At 39.8% G+C, this 23937-nt stretch overlaps 1 pseudogene; it reads left to right on the top strand.

Annotated features, from left to right (window-relative positions):
- The first annotated feature begins 2748 nt into the window (after nt 1-2748).
- LOC102544974 (coiled-coil domain-containing protein 138-like) lies at nt 2749-22684 on the top strand (annotated as a pseudogene).
- The last annotated feature ends 1253 nt before the right edge of the window (nt 22685-23937 follow it).

Below are 23937 nucleotides of genomic sequence, written 5' to 3'. Positions count from 1 at the left end.
GTCTTGTCTTCTTTGATAAGAGCTTGTAGGATTTAATTTTTTTTCAGGTCATCAGTTCCACCAGGATTTTTTTTTAACTTATTTCTGGCATTGTGTGGACCTTTTCAATCTTAAACTTTTCATTTTGGTTGGTTTTAAGCTCAGAGGAGGCCCCCTCTTTCTATTACGGATTGATTTCTGTAGTGATGACTTTTTCCTCATCTGTTCATTTTTGTTGTTGTTCATTTCCTTAATTTTATTTTTGTTTTACTTTGTTTTCTTTTGTTCTTTTTTTCCCCTATTTTCTCCTTAAAGTCCTGTTCACACATAGGTCTATCAGTCATTCCTTGTCTGTTATGTAATATTTCATACAGAAACTAAGGGAAAATAAGGAACACCTGTTATCTGCTGCCCGCCATTGTCGGTGATTTGCATTTTATTATATTTCCTTCCTAGTTTGTAGTGCTTTCGTTAAACTCAGACAGAGTGGAAGCTTCCTAGGTTCTGTTACCTAGAACTGTTATTGTGAAATTGATATTACTGACATGCATATCTTTATACTTCTACTGTATAAATTCATCCTCCTGTTCCACATAGAGCAGTGGTTTTCAGCTCTTGGCTTCATATTAGAATTTCCTGGGAGCTCTGCCCCCTCCCCCGGGGGGAGCTTTTTAAAGAAAAAAACACCCGACAGTTGTATTGTGCTCGTTGGGTATGGTACCCAGGCATTCGTATTTTACAGAAGCTTTTGGTGCGATTCTAATATGTATCCGGTGTTAAGAACCATTGCTCTAGAGGAATTTTGAGATTTTCTGCCATACCTCCCAGGATATTTGAGTTAATTAAAATTTTTTCCTGCTTGGGAGTTCCTGAACCAGTTATTTTTGAGCCCTGGCACCTGTGGGTCTATTCTCAGGAAGCCCCCAAACAACCAGAGATTGTGCTTTTCTTGTTCCAGAGCATTCTTTTGCAGTATCTTCTTAAGAATTTTTGTCTTTTTTTTTCCTGTTTTTTTTCCCCTCCCCATTAAACCTGGCTTAGAAGGAATTAACTGTTTTAGTCACTCATTTTGTTCTTTCTCCAAGATGATGAGTTACTTTTGAACTGATTCGTGACATTTTTGCCTTCTCCCAAGTTTTTAACATCAGGTGTACGGTTCTCTATGGAAGGGATTCCTCAGCAAGTGATGAAGAGTTGAGAGCTTTCTGCCCTGTAAGATAGTGGGGAATGTGTTAGCAGGTTGGCTCATCTCAGTTGAGATGAGGATGAAGCAGCTTTTAGTCTTCACCTCCTCTGAGGGGTGAGGGAGAGTGGGAATGGGGAATCCTTTCACTCCTAACAGCCTATCGCTTGAGGACAGTGGGGTCAGTGTGATTCTCCCAAGCCTGTCAGTACCACCTGGCCAAGAAGTCTGAGCACACTATTTCCCTGAGAAGGAAGGTGAGGGAGAGAAGTCAAAACAGGTGCTTAGTCTGCTTTGGCTAATTTGGAAGTAGCTGATTTGGCCTCTTTGAGGACATTTTTAGGTTCACAAGTTTTTTTTCCTTAAAAATTCTTTTTAAATTTTTTATTCTGGGAGGTTGGGGAGGGGGTTGGTTTCTTTCTTTCTTTCTTAATGGAGGTACTGGGGATTGAACATAGGACCTTGTGCATGCTAAGCACACTCTACCACTGAGCTATACCCTTCCCCCAACCTCAAAGTTTTTTTTTTTTTCATGTGATAGAATGTTTTATGACATGAACTACCTTTGGAGCTGAGCTGGGTTTTCAAATTCTAATGAAGAACCTGCTTCATTACTGTTCTTGTATAGTTTATTAATATCAGGAAGCCTATCTGGGTACATCCAGGCTTAAACATTACCACGTGTCCTGTGTGCTCACACGAGTTTAACTGACTTGCAGAAGAATACAATTTTGAACATTTTTACTAGAAGTATGTCACATCATTGGAAATTGGATTCGTTGATAAACTAATGTAACAGGGATTAAAAGCTTATGAAAGTACATACTACTGTTGAAATATCCGAATTCATTTGTCAGATAAAAACTTCGAAACACTCAGATTTAGTAAATAAACTTATGGTTGGGGGAGTGGAAAATTGATAATTTGAGATGTGCACATAGTAACTACTATATATAAAGTAAATAAAAAACAAATTTCTTCTGTATAGCACAGGGAACTATATTCAATATCTTGTAGTAATATATAATGAAAAAGAATAGGAAAACAAATTTATGTGTATGTATGACTGAAACATTACGCTGTACACCAGAAATTGACACATTGTAACTGACTATACTTCAACAACAACCACACACACAAAAAAACTTCCAGCAAATACTAGAGCGTTCATGTTTGGAGCAAAGGCAGCCAGTGGAAGGTCGGTGAAGATGAAGATGGCAATGATGAACAGGTGGTTCATAATGAAGACGTCCACTCTGAACTGACAGTGTCACTACTAGAGGTAAATATGAAAGACTCCCCATTACTAGTGTTTCACAGGGGCTTCCAAGGACGGCGCCCCGGCCTGATCCTGGAGGGACGCGGAGCAGCTGAGGAGCGTCAGGCACGCGGTCCTGGAAAAGAAAAGGAAAGGAAAACGAAGCACCGCGCGACTGTCCGCCTAACGCAGCCAGAGCCCACGAGCACAGACGACGGCGCCGGAGGCGGGGCGGAGCGTGGCGTGCGTGCGTCGTGACGCGATCCGCTGCGTCCGTCCCGCCGCAAGTCAAAGCGCTGTTGCCAGGGAGAAGACTGCGGCGGCGGCTATGAAACCCAGCGTCGTGAACCTGCTTGGGCAGGACTTGGTGGTGGAGCGCCTCAAAAGTCGCTACGGACTGGGGGGCGGCTGCCCCGTCGAGGTGAGGCCTTGCCTTGCCTGCCGGTCCACGCCAGGTTCGCGGGTCGCCGAGTCGGGGCGTGAGGGTGCGGGGGCGCGAGGCGGACTCCCTGGGGGCGGCGGCGGCGGCGTGCGCATGCGCGTGCGGGGAGTGGGTTCCCGGCGTGAGACTTGCGTACGGGACAGAATTGCCTCGGTCTCCGTCCAAAACGGGTAGTCCGAGTCGGTGTCACGCCGGAAGGTGCGGGCGCGCAGCCCGGGGGATTCTCGGTGGCCGCCTCGGTCCGCGGACCGGGCGCGCGTGTCTGGGCAGCCGGGGCGGGGACGAGGATGGCTGTTCTGGAAGGGGGTCTGCTGTGCTGGCTGGGCTGCGCTGGGGTCGGGCAGCACACGTTCACGGGGCGTGTCACTCTCTTTTCAGCCGGGGCGTTGGCGGTCGGACCGCGCGGAGCGAGCATCAGAAGCGGCCTCCCCGCACCCCAGGTAGAGCGACGGGCCCCAGGTGTCCGCGCTCCGCTGGGAAGGGCGCGCGCTCAGATAATATCTCAGTGTTTTAGCAGAGAGGTGCTCGCTCTTTCTTTCATTGCATCGGATGTGGTTGATATCCAATGTGTTTAATTGATTATCCAGATGTGTTTAATGTTTGAAACACATAAAGGAAAAAAATAAAGTGTTGAACGTTTGAGGAGTGGCGGGAAATTGCTATGAGGTAGAAAGAAGGCTGGATTCTAAGTTTTAGTCTTTCTACTTTCTGTGTTGCTTGGGAAAGTTCACCTAACATCTCTGGCCTTTAGGTTCCTAACCTTCAGAATAGGGTTAAAGGTACCGCCTCTGCTTACTTCCCACAATCATTCAAATAGTAATTTTGTCAAGTAGAGCACATAAAGCTTGCCTTGTACTAATAGCACGGTTCTCAGGGAATTTCTGGGTTCTGTGTATTTCTGTGTTCAACATTTTTGTAAGCCATGAGATGGTTAGTGTGCTTGTCATTAAGCCAAAGGAAAAGGGAAAAATAAACTGAGTTAGAAGTTTTACACTCTCAGAGCTCATCAAAATAAGTTAATATAATCAACCGAATATTTTTGTAATTTCTTCAGTTCTCTTTCATGTCAGTGTTTGTTAGGAAGTGATAAGGTTGTGGCGGGATGTGGTTAATCCTTAAACACTGTAGGAAAATGGTCCAGACCCCTTGAGGTCTGGCTTCCTTTGCCCTGAACAAGCAGTTGCTCTCTGTAGCTGGCTGCGTGTCCTAATTTTGTCAGCATTTCAGGGAAAGAGGTAACCAGGGGTGGTGCCCTCCCTGCCTTGGCTGCAGGATCCGGTTGTCCCGTTAGGAGCCTCGGGGCATCTCTTCTGTACACAACATACCTCTCCCGGGGCATCTCTTCTGCACACAACACACCTCTCCCGTCCTGCTGTCCACCTTGTTGTCATTCATCTCAGCACATGTGGAACATGAGCAGTTCTGCTGGACTTGTGCTTCTTGCCACATGGTAGATTTTCCTTTTGAAGGCAATTGAAAATAAAGGATAACCTATGACAGAAAGTGTTGGATGTGTTTAAACATTGACAAAACTAGGGAATATTCAGACCAGGGATTGGTGGGATGGGAATCCAGAGAGGTGGCAGAGCACTGAAAGTGTCTTTCTCTTTAAGGACTGAACTGAGTGAAGGGAAACTTTGTTCTTTTTAAAAAATTCATATTTTTTATTTTGGCTCCTTCGGTCTGTCCAAGATGGGGAGCATGGTCGGAGACCTCCGTCCTTGAAGCTGGGGCCCCTTAGCTGGAGGCTAACACAAGTTAAAACCATGGCTTGGTATTAGCAGAGTGTGAGTTCTGACAGTACAGTGTTGGTGGAGTAATGAAGCAGGGGGAGCTCGCTCCTCCACTGCACTTTGGGAACCAGTTTGGCATCACTAATACGGTTGAACCTATGCCTGTACCCTGTGGTGCTGCAGTGTGGCTACAGTCACATAGCCCAGAGGAACCCTTGACCAGGAGCCAGGTGCAAGTCCGTGTGGCATCTGTGCAGACAGCGATACCCGTCTGCACCTGTGCTGACGTGTAAACCACAAGCAGGTGAAGCCAGGAGGATTTGTGTCCCTGATTCTGTCATTAGGAATGTATTATTTAACAGAGGAGGTTATAGCATATCATAATTATATGATTATTTAATTACAGACATTATATAAAGTTTAAAAACAGGCAAATAACTTTTTTAACATAAATAGTAAAAATTAAAAAGAAGTAAAACAATGATAAACACTGTATTTGAGTTAGTGGTTAATTTGGCTTAAGGAATAGAAGGGAATGTGGTCAGGGGTTTGTAGGTAACTTTCCAGTTCTTGGCCGAGGCCACGAGTGTTAATCCATGAGTGTTGTCATGTACTCATTTTTTAAAATAATTTCACATTTACAGAGACGCTGCCAGAAGACACAAAGAATTCCTGTAGCCTTCACCCAAAGTTTCGCTATATCATTCTTTCTTTCTGCGTATAATACTTGAAACTTCTAAACAGTACTGCAATTTATATTTAAAATAATTCTTCCTGAAGATTACTCCATCTGAGGACATTTTAAACTAAATTAAGGGAGTTGTTAATTTAAATTTTATTTTGTTAGCACTTTCCTGGCCAACTAATTTGGTCTCAAATTCAAGAAATTGGACTGACTGTTTTAGGGATGCAAGTGACTCTCCTGCGAGATGGGTCCCTTCCCCGGCGTCCAAAGCATCAAACAGGCAGAGTGCTTCCATATCAGATCAACCAAATACACTATGAACTGTTCAAATCCATCAGAAACTGCAGGTGGGCACTCAGTGCTGAATTGAGAATTCTGAAATATTTATGTTATAAGCAGTGAACATTTCGAAAATATGAATGAGGTGTTTCATTTTAATTATTTTAGATCAGTATGCCCAGACAAGGTCGGAAGGGAGCAAGCACAGTGCATCATAACTCCCTGTGGAGTAGGAAAATGTGTGGCTGAGAGGAAAGCGTAAACGGTGTTTTTTATGTGTTGATGTGTTTCTGAGATTTTGGACTGTCTTGCGTTTTATGTTTATTTTCATCCCATCCTATTCCATCCTTGCTCAAGAAATAAAATTTGCTGGTAAAATGTGCTTTTTGAAGTAGGTATTCTAGATTCATTGTTTTAAATACCTATATGTAAAAAGGTCTCTTGTCAGCTAGTCAAAATTCATTTCAAAGCAGTGCCTTTATCTGTCTTTATCCACCTAACTTCATCTTCTTTGGGATTTTTTGTTTGTTTCTTTCTAAAGGATGTAATTCATGTATTTATCAAGTGTCCAGGGAGTACAAAGGGAAGCAAAAGTGTATGTAATAACAATTTTTGTTGGAGAGTCTTCTAGTTGAAAGTAAATTTTTATACACATGAAATACAATTTTTAAAAATCAATAACTCATTTTGTCTAAAAAATTCAGTTATAATTACCATAGCATTTTGGAAGATTATTTTGGCCTAAAATAACGGGAAAAATTCAAGGAGAGACCTTGCTTGGTAGCTTGACTTAGAGGTAAAATTGAAAGAGGAAAGGAGTGGAGAGGACATTCTAGGTACAAGGAATTGGAGGTGAGAAATTTTTGGAAGAGAGTGATTTATCAGATTGTGAATTTATCAGCCTGTCTGGGGAAAGAAGATACCGAAAATTCAGGCAAAGGAGTGCCAGAGTGAAAAATAGTGCAGTAGGGAGATGGCTTTGATAATGTTTTATAGGATAAGAAAGAATTAAGGGTCCTAAGGACTTATCTGTCATCTTCAGCAAACACAATAAAGTGTAAATATTTAATTTAAAAAATGAAGTACAGTGGATTAATCTGGTTTAATTAATCTGTAGTTTACCCTGACTTTGAAAATTACTTTGTGTTCTTCTGTTGCGTTAGTTGCCGTTAAATATATGTATTCTTGTTATGCTGTATGATTTCATTCATTCAACAAATATTTGAACAGCAGTTAATATGCTTTTTCATGCTAAGTGCTGTGTATATAGAAGTAAATAGATTATATATGATCTTTGCCATGAATAGTTTATCAGAAGTGAATTGTAAGTACCCATATACAGTTTTATAAATTTAAGTGTATAATACAGTTATAATGTAAACAACTGATTGGAGTGGATTGAGAGACTGGGCAAGGTATTTCTAAGAAAATAACATTAAAGTCAAATGCTGAAGGATGGGTAGGGTTTGCCCAGTGAAAAGGGTACATTGTAGACAGACATTCTAGTATGGGAAGCCCCTGAGGCCTGGTAACATACTCGTTAAAGGGAAATGTAGTGGGTAACTCTGAGGAGTTGCTTGAATAAATGTGAGCTGAGATAAATGGATTGGAGGGGACAGGTGTGGAAGTTGGTAGCCCAGTCAAGATATTCTACTGCAGGAGTCCAGGTGAGAGATCACGTGGACTGGAGTGGTGGCAGAGAAATAGAAGTGAGTAGACTGGAGATTTACTTTGGACTTGGCATAATGTATTGTGTGTGGTACAGAGAGAGTAAGGTGTCTAGGCTGATTTCCCGCATTTCTAGTTTGTACCACTTGGAGAAAGAGTGGATTTAGGGAGAAAGATGGAGATTTTCATCTGGAATGTATTAGGTTTGAGAGTTAGATGGAGATGCAGTGAAAGTAGTTGTATCAGCCTGGCAATCAGAAAATAGATCCTGTGTCTAAGTTTGGGCATCATTCATTTGTGGATATTTAAAGCCGTGGGCAGTAGTTGAGGTCTGGAGAGCAATTAGGGTGTGAAGCAAAGCTGTTGTTTTATGGTGCCCTGTGTTAGGATGACGGCCCTGAGGGAGAAAGTGGGTAGTTAAGAGATGGGATTAGTAGGTCTTGGAGGTTGTTTTAACATGGGAGATGTGCAGTAGGGTTTCAGTTAAGGGGGAAATGCAGGCCAGTTTTTGGCTGTTGGGAATGGGCTGTTTTTTGCTGAGGTAGGGACAAAACTGGAAGAGGAGAGGATTAATCAAGTCTGTTTTTTTAAAAAATTCACAATGCTAACTTTTTTTTTGCAGAAAGTAATGCCTTTGTTATGAGTGTCTTCTTTTAACTTATTTTACTAGGTAACACTGTATTTTAGTTTTTAAAAGTTCAATTTATAAAATACTTACGACATAGAAAAACAGAGTTACAACATCAACTGTGTGCTCATTGCCTATATTTTAAATACTAATATTAATATTTCTCTTTGATATTTTTAAATAAAAATTCTCAATTATAGTTGAAGCACCGTTCTCCCATCCCGTTTGCTCTCTTTTCAGGATTAAGGGCTCCCCTGAAGTTGGTGTAGGTCCTTTCTGTCATGTTTTAACCCTTCTGTGTTTTCATATGTATGTATTGTTGAGGGCGTTTTAAAATTTTTCATAATGAATGACGTATTGTGAATATCTTTTTGCAACTTCCTTGCTTCAGTATTATGTTTTTGAGATTTATGTATGTGGAAAATGTAGATCTAGTTTTTCTTTATCTTTTTGAAGTATAGTTGGTTTACAGTGTTGTGTTAGTTTCTGGTATACAGCATAGTGATTAGTTAATTTTAATTGCCATATTGCATTTCAGCCTATAAATAAACCATCAGTGCTTTATTTATTTCTGGGTAAATACAGTGAGATGGAGTGTACCCTTTACAGACACTCTTTGTAAGTCTCCCTAACCTGTAAGGAGGGACAGTAGCACGTGCCACCAGTGTCCTCCAGAGAGGTTGTGCCTGTTACCGATGTTCCCATCAGTGGCATCCTGGAGTTCTCTTTTCCCCATGATCTGATGGGTGTCTCAGTGAGGTTGTAGTTTGCATTTTCTGCTTTTGAATGTTGAATCCACGAAGGTGATTCTCTCTCAGTTCGGACACTAATGATAAAACCATATTTTAAACAAACCAGGATAGTAATCTGGAGGTTTATACCCAAAGACCTTGAGTAAGATGACCAGCTGAATGTTGAAAGTATACGAGGTAACAACCCTGTGTCCAGGAGTTAAATGTCAATTCTCCAGAATTCTGTGGTTCTTTGTTAATCAAGCAACATAAGCACCGTATTAGAATTCTTTGGCTTTCATATGCGAAGATAAAAAGATTCCACCAAGTTCATACATCAAGAAGGCCTCATACATCTGTCTCAGGAACTGTTGAAAATGAGGCGACTGAGGGCAGGTGTCTTGCTGGGTTTTCAAGTGGAGACTGGTCCTATTATACAGAAAGCTTCTGCATCCAAAAACTGGTAATCAGAAGAAGGGCCTACTGAATCTTGAGCCATCTCAGGAAAAGAGAGGAGGTAGTGTACCTTCACGGTGGCCTGCCAGGCCCTGCAGGAGACAGTGCACACATCGCATAGTTCTGGGGCTAGGATGTCCAAGGTTAGGGCTCTGGCGAAGTCAGTATCTGATGAGAGCCAACTTCCTGCTTCATAGACAGACATCTTTTTGCTGTGTCATCACATATTGGAAGGGCCTCTTTAATTTTTATTAAACTGTGCAGTTCAACTATTTTTAGTGTATTTAAAGAGTTAGGCTGGCCATCACCATGGCCAATTTAGAATATTTTCATCATCCCAGTAAGAAACCCCCTTATCTGTTAGGTATCTCTCCCATTTCTCCCTTTACTTGCCTCAGCCCCTGGCAACCACTGATCTACTTACTGTCTCTGTGGATTTCCTAGTCTGGACTTTTTGTATAAACATGAAAGCATGTTTCGTATGAGTGTGAAGTGACCGGCTTCTTTCACTTAGCATGGTGTCTTCAAGGTTCATCCATGTTGCAGCATATATCCGTACTTTCTTTTTATTGTTCAATAATGTTCCATTATAAGGGTACACCATGTTTACTTTATTCATTCATCAGTGGGTGGCCATTTGGGTTGTTTCCACTTTTTGGCTGTTATGACTAATGCTGCTGTAGACATTCATGTATAAATTTTGTGTGGACATATGCTTTCATCTTTCCTGGGATGAAATTGGTGGGAGTGAATTTGCTGGGTCATACGATAGCCCTGTGTGTCTAACTTTCTGAGGAGCTATCAGGCTGCTTTCTGAAATGACTACACCATTTTACATCCCCACCAGCACTACACGATGGTTCTGGTTTCTCCCCATCCTCAACAACATTTGTTATTGTCTGTCTTTTTTATTCTGGCCATCCTAGTGGTTATGGGGTGCTGTCTCATAGTTTTGATTTGCATTCCCTGATGGCTAATTGAATTGAATTTTGGACATGTTTATTTTGTGCTTCTGGACAGCACACAGCTGGAGATGTAAGTAGGCAGTTTGGACTTGAGTGTGAACCTTGGGAGAAAGAGCTGAGCACTGGAAGCAGTGGGCATGGACTTGGTGGTTTTATCTCTGGAGTGGATGGAACCAAGCAAAGCGAGTGTGGAGAGACTAGTGGATCTCATGTCGCATCCTGTCTTTTTGCAGTAGGACAGAGTTTCTTTGCGAGTTTCTTTTTGCAGTAGGACAGAGTTTCTTTGCGAGTTTCCCTGCAGCATTAGTCTAGCTGTTACTGTAACCTGGTCTCACCGATTACTCTTGTGGTCCTGAACACTGCTTGATTAAGAAGTAAAAAGATGATGTGTGCACTTTGTGAGTGTTAACACTTAACTCTGGCCTTATGATACAGTGTAAGACCCAGCACAGCAGGAATTTGCTGAATAACTTCAGAAGCAAGAATGTCTTCTGGTTGAAAGAGAACAGCTGCTTTTCAGAGATGAAACTGTCTTGAGTAAAATTAAAGGTGTCACAGAAGAGGTTCTTCCAAGATTGCAGATTAGAAAGGAGGTAACTACATAGTCTTGACCTTAGAGTTAAGTGATTCCCCTTTTCTGCTCAGTTTGGACTCACTAGTTGTTAGTATCCCCCACATCTGCTGTTTCCCCTTCCCTCTCCTCCCCTCTCCCATGCATACATTTTTCTGAACCATTTGAAAGTAAGTTGCAAAAGTCAAGACCTGGCACCCTAAGTCTTTCCTCATTATCATGAATACTTACTCTTAGGAGTGTGCATCTCCTAGGAATGAGGACGTTCTCCATACTATTACCAAACAGGAAATGAGTGCTAATTAAATAATTTAACTTAATAAATATATACAGTCTACACTCACTTTCCCAGTTGGTCCCAGATTGTCTTTTACTGCTTTGTTTTGTTCTCTGATCAGGGAACTAGGCAAAGTTCATGCAAATCTCTTTGGTTTCTTTGGATCTAGAGCAGTCAGCTTTACCATTTTTGCCTTTCGTGAGGCTTTTCTTTGAAAACTCTTGGCCAGCAGTCTTGTAGATTATGTCGTATTCTGTATTTACCTGATTGTTTCTTAATGTTTATAGTCAGATTAAATATTTTTGTGGAGAATATGTCATGGGTGGTATGATATCGTTCTTTATTTCATATCAAGTGATGTGTTACTGTGTGTATAACTTACATAGAGTAGAATTCATTGTTTGTTTTGAAAAATGCATGCAGTCTTATAATCAGCACTATAGTCAAGATAGAGAGTGATTCCAGCACCCCTTTGTCGTGATCCCTTTCCCACTATCAGCTGAGAGCAACCACCCACCTGTGGCCTGGCCCGTAGTCCTGCCTCCCCAGGACCGTCACATTAGTACAACCATTTCACCTCTTGTTCCAGTGGCGATGGAGTCATGATATATCTCTGCATACTGCTCTTTAAGTTTCTCCTGTTGGGCTTCACTGAACATCTTGAACTAGTAAACTATGTGTTTCACCAAATTTTAGACATGTTCAACTGATACCCCGTCAGATACTTTTTCTCTAACACTTGCTTTCTCCTCCCCTTCTGGGTCTCTGGTGTCTTGTGTTAGGTCTTTTGCTGTTGGTCTCATTGTCCATTTCCGGTGTGTCCTTCAGAGTTGACAGTGTGATCACAGTTCCCCCTTTCAGTTCCATGTTGCTGTTGAGCTCATTTAGAGAATTTTACAATTTCTGATATTTTAAAGTTCTACAACTTCCAAAATTACTTTTAGTTTTTCTAATGAGAATTTGTATCTTTCCATGTGCATTCATTTGCATTTACCTCATGGAATTCAGTTCAAAATCCCACTCTAGATCGGCCAAGGATTGGCATTTTCCTTGAAACCTGGTCCCTTTTTTCTGGTTTTTGTATGTTCCGTGACTTTTGGGTAATCTTTGGGACCTTTTGGGTATTATGTTGTGTAGATTCTGGACCCTTTTGTAATCCCCTGGAGAATGCTGGTTGTCTTTATTGATTTCTTAAACAGTGAGCCCAGTTGGGTTTGGGCGGAGTCATATCTCACCATGTGGTCCGTGTGCCCCTCGATGGGTTTCCAAAGCCTGTAGTGTTGATCTGGAGTGTGTGCTGTAGGCACTGCTTGGGGGAAGCCTGAGCCTCAGGGTTCTCAGCCTTTGCTGTGATGCTCTGGGTCTCTAACTCACCTGCATCTCCTAGGAACGAGGACGTTCTCACACGTCCCCTGTGGGGGGTGGGGGAACCTGTTTTTAAACTGCGCTCCTGCCTCTGCCCTTTGTCTCTGCCCCTTTGCCAGCTGAGGGCTGAGTCGGATTTGAGCACATTCTTTGGCTCATGGGGGCCCCTCTTCCTGGATTCCCAGCCTGAAAATCAGAGTTTCTCTCCATTTAGCAGTGTCTGGGGCCTGTCTGCGCAAGCCTGCTAGAGAAAAGGGAAAGCAAAACCCAGGGAACTTCAGCCCCGTGAGGGTTGCTTCTCTAAGTTTTCCCTCCTTTCTCCAATTCCCTGCTTTTGTTTCCCTTTGACATTCCTAAGGTAGTTGCTTTTTGTGTTTTGTGTATGATTTCTTAGTTGTAATCAGTAAGATTAGAGTGCATGGGCTTATCCTGCCCTCCTGGAAACGGAACCCATGTTGTATGTGGTTTGTTTTGTTTTTTAATTTTAATTTTTTAATGGAGTATTGGGGATTGAACCCACAACTTCATGCATGCCAAGCACAGAATTTACCACTGAGCTATACCCTCCCCCTATGTCATATGTTTTTAATGTTTTCTCAATGTGGAAAAATTTGTATGGTGAGAATATTAATCTAATTTTTAAAATAACTATAATATTTGTACCCATATCTTAAGTTATTTAAGGGGTCATTTAATGTAATAACAAGATTTCATAAAGCTGATTTTTTCCCCACATGATTGGATTTTTAAACAGGACAAAAGAATGAATGCTTGGATTCTCAGCACTCTATCCTAGTTTTAGTCTTGATTTTTTTCCTCTTTGAGTTTGTCTGTCTCCTATTTATATTAAGTATAAAGTTAACTGTTTTATTTAAATGGTGCCTATATGATTACTTGGAAGAAGGAGATTAATTCAGCTTCTTGATTTCTTATGGAAACTTGCTTGTTTTAATACATTATGAATAAATCTGAAAGTAAAAGATGAAATAAATTATATAAGTATTCATACTTAAGTCTAAAATGTGCTGTCATTTAAATAAGGGAAATTCATTTCAGTCATTTATAAAACTGATTAAGGAGAGTTTGGGGCTTAGAAAATTTTCTTATGTATTTAAGTTTTTTGAGATATAAAACAATTTTAGCTGATTTATGAGAAGAAATCAGTTATACCTATGGAATACTTCTACTCCAGGGATAATTTAAACCTTAAATTTTAATCTGCAAGCTATGAATAACTAACTAGTCTCTTAAAAAGATTCAGAAATCCTTCATTGTTTCATCATTCCGTGATGTCAAATAGAAATTTCAGTGAGTTTCTGTGATGAATTTTTCTGAGCAGAAGCAGAAAATAGCCTTATTTCTAATTAATTTGTATAATATGTTTTAATCAGTATTTTAGAAAAGCATTTAATGCTTTGTTATTAGTTTGATTATACAGTTTTATAAATTGTTTGCAATATTAGTCGTTATGCTTAAACACACTGATTAAAGTCTTTGTGATTCAAGGAGTTTTAACTTTTAAATAATTTATGTTCAGTAGCGTTAGTGACATGGAATCTGTACCTTATTTTTAGATCATATTTTTTCTCTCCTAGCGACATGATGCAGAAGTTGAGCACTTAACTGAAGTTCTTAAAGAAGGAAAGAAAGAAAAAAAGCAAGAGGTTAAGGTCCTCTTTTGATGCATTGAAAGAACTGAATGATAGCTTCAAAAAACAGGTAAGACCTATTTTATCTGTATTAGATTGTAATACATTCTTAGAACTATATAGAGTAACAAATTATAAGTGAACATCTTAGAATATATTTTGGCTAGAGAAAATCTTGATTATCTTTGTTAGCTTTATTATAAAATATTTCCAAATATAAATGAGGTATTCTTCACCAGCTGAGATGTTTGGCAACTTAAAATTTTTTTTTAAATATAAGAGCAATTACTAGAATGAAAACAAGGAAAAGGAAAACCTGCTAACCTGGGGAGGTTTAGGCACTGATTTCTAGCTTTAGTGCTTCTCCTTGTAACTGCTGTTACACATCACACTTTGGAGTGTCTGTTGTATGCAGAGCTTGTGCTTGAAGGAGCATGAGCTTCTGTCATGAGTACAGGCTGGGGTCGCAGGAACTGTAATTATGTACATAAGTGGTATGGTTTATTTAGGTCGGTCCTCACTAGTACTAAAGGTGCACCAAATTTTTGTGAGTTATATTTTTTAAATTTATTTTTACTTCCCTTTGCTAGTTTTTGACTGAAAGGTATGAAAGTGAAGGGATATGTGGAAGAGGGACAGGAGAATGATCATGTGTGTGGAGGAAGGAGTAGATGAGCAGAAACTGGGGTAAACCTAGACACATTAGCAGTGAAGGCGTTGGGCTGGAAAATTCCATGGATTCTAAAATGTAGCTAAGCTTCAACTCTCAGAGGTAATTCTTCCTGGAATTCCTTAGCTGTGTGTTCTTCTCTGTTTCTGTTTTTGGTTTTCTGTAGTCACTGCTTGTTACAACCTTTCTCCTTGGCAGTGATGACTAAGTACGCCATTTCTCACTTGATCTAATTCTTTGGCATCCCTGAATTCATGTGTTAGCCTCCCACAATTAGAATATGACCTTGACTCACTGTTGTCTGGAAACCTGCTTTATCCCTGGAGAAGACTGCTGTTTCCCATCACAGTCTCGGTCTGGCACTCTTTTTTGACAAGTGTTTCTTTAACTGCTAGGTTAGGCACGTTGTTGCCCATACCTATCTCTTAGGTTAATATAACCTGTGTTTGCATGCATGTGTGGGGACTGAAGTGGATTTATGCATCATTAAGTGATTGAACCTGTTGATAATTGGGTGTATTCCCCAGTGTGTCCAAACTGAAAGAACTTGGGAGAAACTCTTTGTTGCCCAGTGGAAGAATGCTTTTTTATGGTTACTCTGTTTAGTGTAGCTCAAGGGTTAGCAAATTTTTATTGTTGTTAAGGACCAGATAGTAAATATTTTGGGCTCTGTGGACCATATGATCTCCGTCACAGTTAACTCTACCATTGTAGCGTAAAAGCAGCTGTAGGCAACAAGCAAGGGAGTGATCAGTGCTTTGCTCTTAATAAGACTTTAGTTATTAAAACAGTCAGTGATCACATGGCCTGTGGGCCATAGTTTGCCAACTTCTAGCATGAAGAATGTATGTACTTTGAAATTGTTAAATAAAAAGGTAAATTATTTCTGTGACCAACTTACATAGTAATTTGTGATAGCACTGGGTATATGTCAGTTTGCTTTAATAATAATTTATTATTAATGTTAATGAAACATTTCCCATTAAGTCTCACCAAGCTGAGGAGACAAGGGTTAATGTTCCAGACTCATCGGGGGAGGGAGACCAGTGGGCACCCTAGGCTCTCAGTCGGGAGCAGTAGGGTTGCACCCTGAGGGGAGGCCAATTAGAGGTAAACTGAACCCTCCTCAGACTGAAACCTGGCTTTAATTGATTTCAGTTCCAAATCAGGCTAAGGTGCTCTGTCTGTGTTTTAAATACCTGGCAGAGAAAAGGATGAGCTCTTTCTGAAAGAAGATATTGTATGTATAAAAAATTATAAGTTTTTTTCTGTCATCTGTACAGAATTAATAAGCACATTAAAAGACAGAACGATGTGTCTAAATATGAAGAGACTAAAACCCAGACAATATGTAGATGATCTGGATATTGGAGTTAATATAGGCAGTAACTTTAAAATAATGATTAATATGCTCAAGGAAGTAGGAAAAAAGATTGAGAACTTCCTTAGAGAACTAAAGCCTATAAAAGGAAGTGAAAGTGGAATTCAAAAACCGAAGAATACACTTAATTGTATTTCACAACTCCAGTGACTGGTCGTAACAGCAGACGAGGCACAGCAGAAGATGGGATTCGTGTGAACTGGAAGGTAGTTTCATAAAAAGTCTCGAGGTGAAAACACTGAGGGGAGAAGGAATGGAAAATTCATGAGAGATATGTGGGACATAGTTAGAAGGTTTAACATGGGAGTTCAGGAAGTAGTAAGGCCTTTGGAGTTTCTCACTTATAATATAATTTTTCTTTAATTCATGGGTATGTACTGTTGCAGAGGAAGTATGAGTTTATGACAATACAGAGATTGAAAGGAAATTCCCATGCTGCTCAAAAAGTGAAAAGTTTCAAACAAGAAAAAGCACCAGTTTCAGAACCTTGTATCGTGTGATATGATTGAAATTTTCTGGGTTTTTTTTTTTCCCATTTAGCAAACATTGGTATGGAAGGATTCACCATAATAAGTCCTTTATAGAGAAATATCTCTATATTTCAAATATGCTTTTATTTGCAAAAACAAAATATTTCAGTAGTGTTTTAGGCCTAGTAACACAGACAAATCACAGGAACTTAAGCTTAATAATGGCTTTGTTATTCATCCTGTTTTGGAATCTACAAACTCTCAGTGTTACTTTTCTCTCAGGACTACAGTCCACCCTGAGTGAGCTCCGCTGATTTCTTTTTGCTAAGGTTTCTTTCTTCTTTTTTTTACTTGGAGCTATAAGTAGCCTACAGTAACTCTATGTGCAGATCCTTAAGTGTACAGTTGGATCAGCTTTGACAAATGCCTACCCTTATGTAACCTACACCTGGAAAATTCCCTCATGTTCCTTCCCTGCAAGAAGTAGTTGTTGATCTGATTTCTGTCGCCATGAGTTAATTTTACCTATTTTAGGTAAAACTCGAGTTAGTGGCATTGTATTGTGTGTACTCTGTTGTGTGACTGTTGCAGTTTGTTTATCCGTCCTTCAGTTGATAGACACTTGGGCTGTTTCTAGTTTTTGCCTCTTCATGAACAAAGCTGCTAAGGATATTTACTTACAAAGGCTTTTTGTGGACATGTGTTTTCATTCCTCTTGTAAATATAACTGAGATTGGAATTTCTGGGTCACGAGGTAGATGTGTGTTTAACTTTTGGGGAAATTGCCAGTTTTCTAGTGTTTGTACCATTTATATTCCTGCCAGCAGGAATATACCAGTGTGTTCTGGTTGCTCCACCGCTTTGCTGTCACTTGGTGTTCTTTCTCATCTTGAGCTTTCATGGACCTGCTAGAGCAGGTCAGGGAAGCAGACCTTCCATAGCCAGAGGTCCTGGGCCTGGACTTGTCCCGGGGCGGGCTGTCCGGGAGTTCTGCCAGCAGGAGGTGGAGGCCTGGGACCAGAACAGCAACATCCACAGTGTCAGGCGGGCCCAGGCCTCTGCGTTGCATCCAGGAGGAGCATGGGGACCACAGCCAGGGCAGCAGCACCAACCGTACATCTTTCCTGAGGGCTCTAGGCCAGGGTCTGCCTTCTAACCTGCCTGGTCCCTATGATCTCTGCTCCAGGCGGGGCTGCCCTGCCTGTTTTCCCCTCTGCGGGGCACCAGAAACTTAGAGAGGATTTTGTGGTTGCAAATGGTCATATTTTACTCCCCCCTCCCTTTTTCCTGTCATACAGCCTTCCATGTTTTATTAGAGGGATACTTTTTGTGAAAAATATTTTTTTAATTAAAAAAAATTAAATTGGAAAAAGTGGAGATTTTATACACAGGTACTCAAGATGATGGCAGTTTTCATCAAAAGTTCCTATTTGAAGAAAATGGAGGTTAAAAATTACTCTTGTTCTGAATAATGTGGTAACTTTGTTTTCATCCATCTGATTCTGTTTTTGTGGATAGCTATCTGCTTAATTTTGCCTTTTTATTAACTTTTATATTTCTGTCCAAAATTAAATCTAGCATAGTTCCCTGCTTAAGGTGATAAATGTTAAATTTAATTGACAAAGTGATGTGAAGGAATACTAAATCAGTCTAGTTGAATTTATAATTTTTTGTGGCATTTTGTCCTTATTTTCCTCCCATTTTTGTAGACTTCCAGAGAATAGGATTTCCAGGAAAATTTTTCCATACTCTTGTTTATAGTGTTATAATGTAAAGAAAACCTACTTTTTTGGGAAGAAGATAGGAAGTTCCATGGTAGAAAGGGTTTAGCTTTTGAAACCTTTAAACTTATTAAAATTTGTTAGTTATGTGGTTTCATGCTCGAGTTAAGGCCAGTTTTACTTTTCTGTTACCAAACTTGGGTAGAGAATTTTAATGAGAATTCTGTTTTGATAATAATAAAGGAACTAAAAGACCTGCGCCTTATGATGGGTTTTCTCCCCTTCTGTCAGTCAGCGTTTAATGTGTTTCTAATGTTAACTGGAGATACTTGATTTGGAATTTCTTTCATATGGAGATTTATCATTCAGTACATATTTCAGTGAAATATTTTTTTAAGGTAAATTATGCTGTAATCACTTGCCAAATTTAAAACTTGCCTTTGAAGTTTTAGGAGGCTGTGAATTTAAGTAAAAGTTTGATTTAATTTTTTGCATATAGGTACCACTTAATGGACTAAGGTTTATGAGCTCTTAACTGTCTTCATAGACTGGATTTCATTTCATCACCTCAGCAAGTTGAAACACGAAGAATCTGGGGTGGACAGTGAGAAACCAGCACTTGGACTTGCTTCTCAGAGATATGACATTCAGGAGAAGTGTGTGAAGGTTTGCTTTTGAGTTTGAAATGTATGACTCAGTGGACATGAACAGTGAAAAAGGCATTTAGTGGTATATTTTACATGAGAAAAAAATATTGAAAGTATTTTTGATAGCAAATTAATCATTCCAATAGTCAGTTCTAAAAAGATTCATTTCAGACTTAGTTAAACCTAATTACCTCCCCCCCCCAAAAAGAAAAATGAGTTAATTTGAATAATTAATGGAGGTACTGGGGATTGAACGCAGGACCTTGTGCATGCTAAGCACACGCTCTACCACTGAGCTACACCCTCCCCTCGTACTTACATTTTTATTAACATGATGGAAATTTCATTTTAAAAACAGACCAGAAATTGAAAACCTACTCCAAAAATTGCAAAGTAACTATATTAGAGTTAGGCAGTTAATCAGTGATATAAACAATTTCTGATACATATCATTTTAGGATTCAGATCCCACTAAAATAATTTTATTTTGCTTTTTGTCATGAAGGGATAAAAAGTATTTTCAAGGGGCTTCTCATTAACAAAGAGAAATGACTGTTTTCTTAAATTACAGATGTTAATTTGGATATTGATACTCACGGTTTCCAGTCAGTATGAATTGTCATTAGAGATTCATTTGTATTCCACGAGAAATACATTAAAACTCTGAAGGGTGGATATCTAAAGTTGTTTGTTTGATTTAACATTTTCAGAAACGGTTTCATAATTATTAAACAGGCCAGGGTTTCATTTTAGGATATCATTTCCAGTTTCATCCTGGCCTAAAAAGTTTCTTCTAAATGCCTTTTGTGCTAGATAGGATAATGCCCCAGATGTTCGTAACCTAATCCCTGGAACCTGTCAGTAGGTTACAAGTAAATTAAGGTTGTTGATCAGCTGACCCTTCAAACCAGTCAGGATTATCTGGGTGGGTCCATTAATCACAGGACTGCTTCAAACCAGACAGAAGGGACAGAAGAGGAGGTCAGAGACTCGGCTCATCCTTGCTGGTTTTGAAGGTGGAGGAAGAGGGTCACACCCAAGGAGTGGGAGTTGCTTCTGGAAGCCAGGAGTTACCCTCCGCTGACAGCCAGCAAGGATCTCAGTCCTACAAGCACAAGACAGTGAGTGTAGTCAGCAGCTGGAGGAGCAGCTTGTGGCCCCCTGGTCTCCAGAAAGGAGCCCAGCTCTGCTCACACCTGGATTTTAGCTGGTGAGAATCCATAATTTGTTATGGCAGGAATGGGAAACAAATGCACCTTTGTTTAGAATTTCTCTTTTAGCACCTCCGTCAACTATTCTGTTTATATCTAGCCTCACTTTAGAATTAGCTGCTGACTAGGAGGGCCTCCAGTATTAAAGTTCTGTAGAGAAATACTGTTTGTTAGAACTGAACTAGGATATTAAGGCTAACAGTTGATAATTTTAGCAGATAGTGTATGGGTCACATAATCTGTTTTTACATTAGATTACTGGCATAGGGAATATTTAGCATGTGTTTGGAAAAGGGTTCTTTTTGTCATCCTTAAATAAGGATCATTACTTATTGACTTATTCTAGATTTAGTTTTTGGTGAGCCTTGATCTTTAAAATATTTTCAATTTATGGTTCCTAGTATATTAGTAAAGGTAGAATAATGTTAAAGCTTATTAATAGTCTTCTTCATAGAAAAAGAGAAGGATAAATAGCACCAAATTTATTAATTACTTAATTGAATATACATGTGGCCAAAAGCAGCGAGTATTCAGATATTTTTAGGTGTATGTACAATTCCTGATTTAAAATAAGGTAGTCTTTTTTTGTGACATTATTGTATGAATCACTTTGATGGCCCCTATGTTTAAGAATACTAGTGTAATGGAAAATAGCGCAGAATCATGGCTCTACAAATTACTTTTGGGGACTTCTGACACATTTTGTTGTATATTTTATCACAGCCATGATTCATTATCATTTGAAGAGCGATTTAATATTTTAAAACACAAACAGCTATTGGGGACTAAATATGGTATATTTTAAGTAGAAGATCAAACCGCATAAGAAACCGCCTTAATAAGATCAGTTTTCCTTGTGTGGCTCAAAAACAGATCGGTGGAATATTTTCAAAGAAACGGCAAAATAAGTAATTCAGTATAACTTAAAGTGGAATCGGCTGCTTGAAGTTGCAACCTGAAGTTACACTGATGATTGGAAAAATACCTGTAGAAAGAAGATTGATGTGACCAATATGGCAGATTGGGGAGCTCCAGGCCCTTGTTCCCTAGTGGAGATGCTGAGGTAACAACAGGGTACTGACCAGACATATGTTTGTGAGAATTCTAGAGACCAGTTGAGAAACTGCAGCACCCAAGCCAACATGTAACCAGGAAGAGGCTCCATCGAAGGGAAGGAAAGTTTGTGACATTTGGGATGCCTGTGTCCCTTTCATTGTAGCCCAGTGCAGTCAGGAGGACACACTCCTGTAACCATGGCTCCTCCCTGGGGACAGAAACAGGCGAGGACTGTGTGTCCAACATTTTACCTTGTCGGGTACTGGCTGCAGGACTGGTTTCTGTTTTACTTGACTAGGTACTGACGAGAATGGTGACATTATTTGGAAGCTTCAGAAAATAGTCGTGAATGCTGCAGTGCATTAGAGCTGCACAGATCTACACTTCTCCAGGCAGATGCCAGGGGAGAAGGAGTACAGGCTCCCGAGAAGAAAACAGGTAAGCCACGTTGGAAATTGAGACAGTTAAAGCACACACACATAAGGCCAGAGAAGACACCTCCCTAGAAAAGTTTTGAGAGGTCCCTGAACCACAAGCTGGACCGGTGTTGAAGGTCTTCCTCTCCACAAAGCCACTCATAAGGACTAGGAGAGGCAGTGGTTTTTACCACATGCCAAAGTAAAAATAAAAAAAGGAAAGAAAGACATATGGCTCAGTCAAAGGAACAAAACAAACTCCAGAACCAACCGTAAAGAAATGCAGATCTCCGAACTTCCAGGCAGAGAATTTTAAAACTCTCTTAAAGATGTTCAGTGAGCTAAATAAAAGAGAACACAGATAGACAACTAAGCAAAATCAGGAAAACAGTGTGTGAGCAAATTGAAAATATCACGAAAAGATAGAAATTCTAAGAAAGAACCAAATGACTCTGGGAGCTAAAGAATACAATAATTTTAACTGAAAAACTTCATTACAGAGGCTCAACAGCAGACTTCATCAGGCAGAAGAAAGACTCAGCAAAGATGAAGATAGGTTATAGAAGTCATTAAGTCAGGAGCAAAAAGTGGGGGAAACTGAAGAGAGCCTGAGGGACTTGCAGAACATCATCAGGTGGACTGAGTGGACTAACGTATGCATTATGGGAGACCAGAAAGAGAAGAGAAAGGGGCAGAGATTATTTGAATAAATGATGGCCGAAAACTTCCCAAGACTGAGGAAATAAATGGACATACAATTCAAGAAGCTCAACAAACTCCAACTAGGATACCCCCCCCCCAAAACTCATTCTGGGACACATTGTAATTAAACTTCTGAAAGTCAAAGACAGACTGGTAATCATCAGGAGAAAAGTGATTTTTCACATACAAGTGAGCTTTTCTAAAAACACCTTGGAGATTTTGCGGGTTTGGTTCCAAACCACTGCAGTAAAATGAGTCAGATTAATGGTATGGTTTCCCAGTTCATATAAAAGTGACGTTTACACTGTACTGTAGTCTGTTAAGTGTGCAATAGCATTATGTCAAAAAACAATGTAAATACCTTAAGAAATGCTGTACCTGAGCCTTCAATGAGTTGTAATCTTTTTGCTGGTGGAGGATTTGAAATGCTGTTGGAAAAATGGTGCCAGTAGACTTGCTCAGTGCAGGATTGTCACAAACCTTCAGTTTGTAAAAACTGCCATGTCTGCTATGTACAGTAAAGCAAAGCACGATAAAACGAGGTCTACCTATGTCAGTGGGTTTCTTAGCGGAAACTTTGCAGGCCTGGAGGCAGTGGGATGATGTACCAATCATGATACAGTATCTGCAGAATTGTCCTTCAGAAATGAAGGTGAGATTAAGACTTTGCTATATAAACAAATGTTCAGTGAGTTCATGACTAATAGACGGCCCTGTGAGAAATGTTAATAGAGTCCTGCAGTTTGAAATGAAAGCACACCAAACAGCTACATGAAGCTGTATTATAGAGTTCTTCAGTAAAGGGAAATACATGGGCAAATACAGTAACCAGTATTGTAATTTTGGTGCATAAGTCCACTTTTAATTCTTGCATAGAATTTAAAAGACAAAAGTATAAAAAATAATTGTAAATCTGTGCTAATGAGTTGTACAAAGTATAAAGACGTAATTTGTGACATCGATAATACAGGTAGGGTGGTGGAGCTGTAACATAGTATTTTGATATGTAACTGAAGTTTATACTTTAAAAGACTTTTGACTTTGTAATTGCAGTGGTAACTGCAAAGAAAATATCTGGAGTATACACAAAAGGAAATGAGAAGTAGATGAAAGTATATCACTACAAAAAAAAAAAAATCAGTGAAACATGAAAGAAAGAAGGCAGTACAAGAAAAAAGGAGGGACCAAAAGCTCTAAGGTACACAGAGCACAGGTAAAAAAGGGCAACAATCATTCCCTGTTAGTAATTGCTCTAAATGTAAATAAATTAAACTCCCCAATCAAAAGAAATAAGATTGGCTGAATGAATTAAGAAAACAGCATTGAACTGTTTGCTGCCTACAAGAGACTCACTTCCCCTAACCCCTGGCAACATCATTCTGCTTTGTATGTTTCTTAAAAACAACCAGCTTAAAAAAATCCTCATGCCTAAGAGACACATTTTGGGGTGGCAAAGTTTGCTCCCCTGCAAGGACACGATGCTAAGTGAAATAAGGCGAGATACTGTGTAATTCCGCGTGTATGAGGTCCTTGGAATAGTTAAATTCATGGAGACAGAAAGTAGAATGATAGTTGCCAGGGGTTAGGGGAAGGAGAAGAGTTAATGTTTAACAGGTATAGAGTTTGTTTTACAAGATGAAAAAAGTTCCGTGGATGGTGGTGCTGGTAGCACAACAGTGTGGATGCACTTAATGCCACTGAACTGTACACTTCTAAATGGGTAAGACAGTTGTAGGGGAGCAGAATTTGCCACCCCAAAATATGTCTCTTTGGCATATTATTTTAAGCTGGTTA

This window comes from Vicugna pacos, chromosome 16 (genome assembly GCF_048564905.1).
Source record: "Vicugna pacos chromosome 16, VicPac4, whole genome shotgun sequence".
In the NCBI taxonomy this organism is placed as follows: Eukaryota; Metazoa; Chordata; class Mammalia; order Artiodactyla; family Camelidae; genus Vicugna; species Vicugna pacos.
This window is presented reverse-complemented; position numbering and strand designations above follow the sequence as displayed.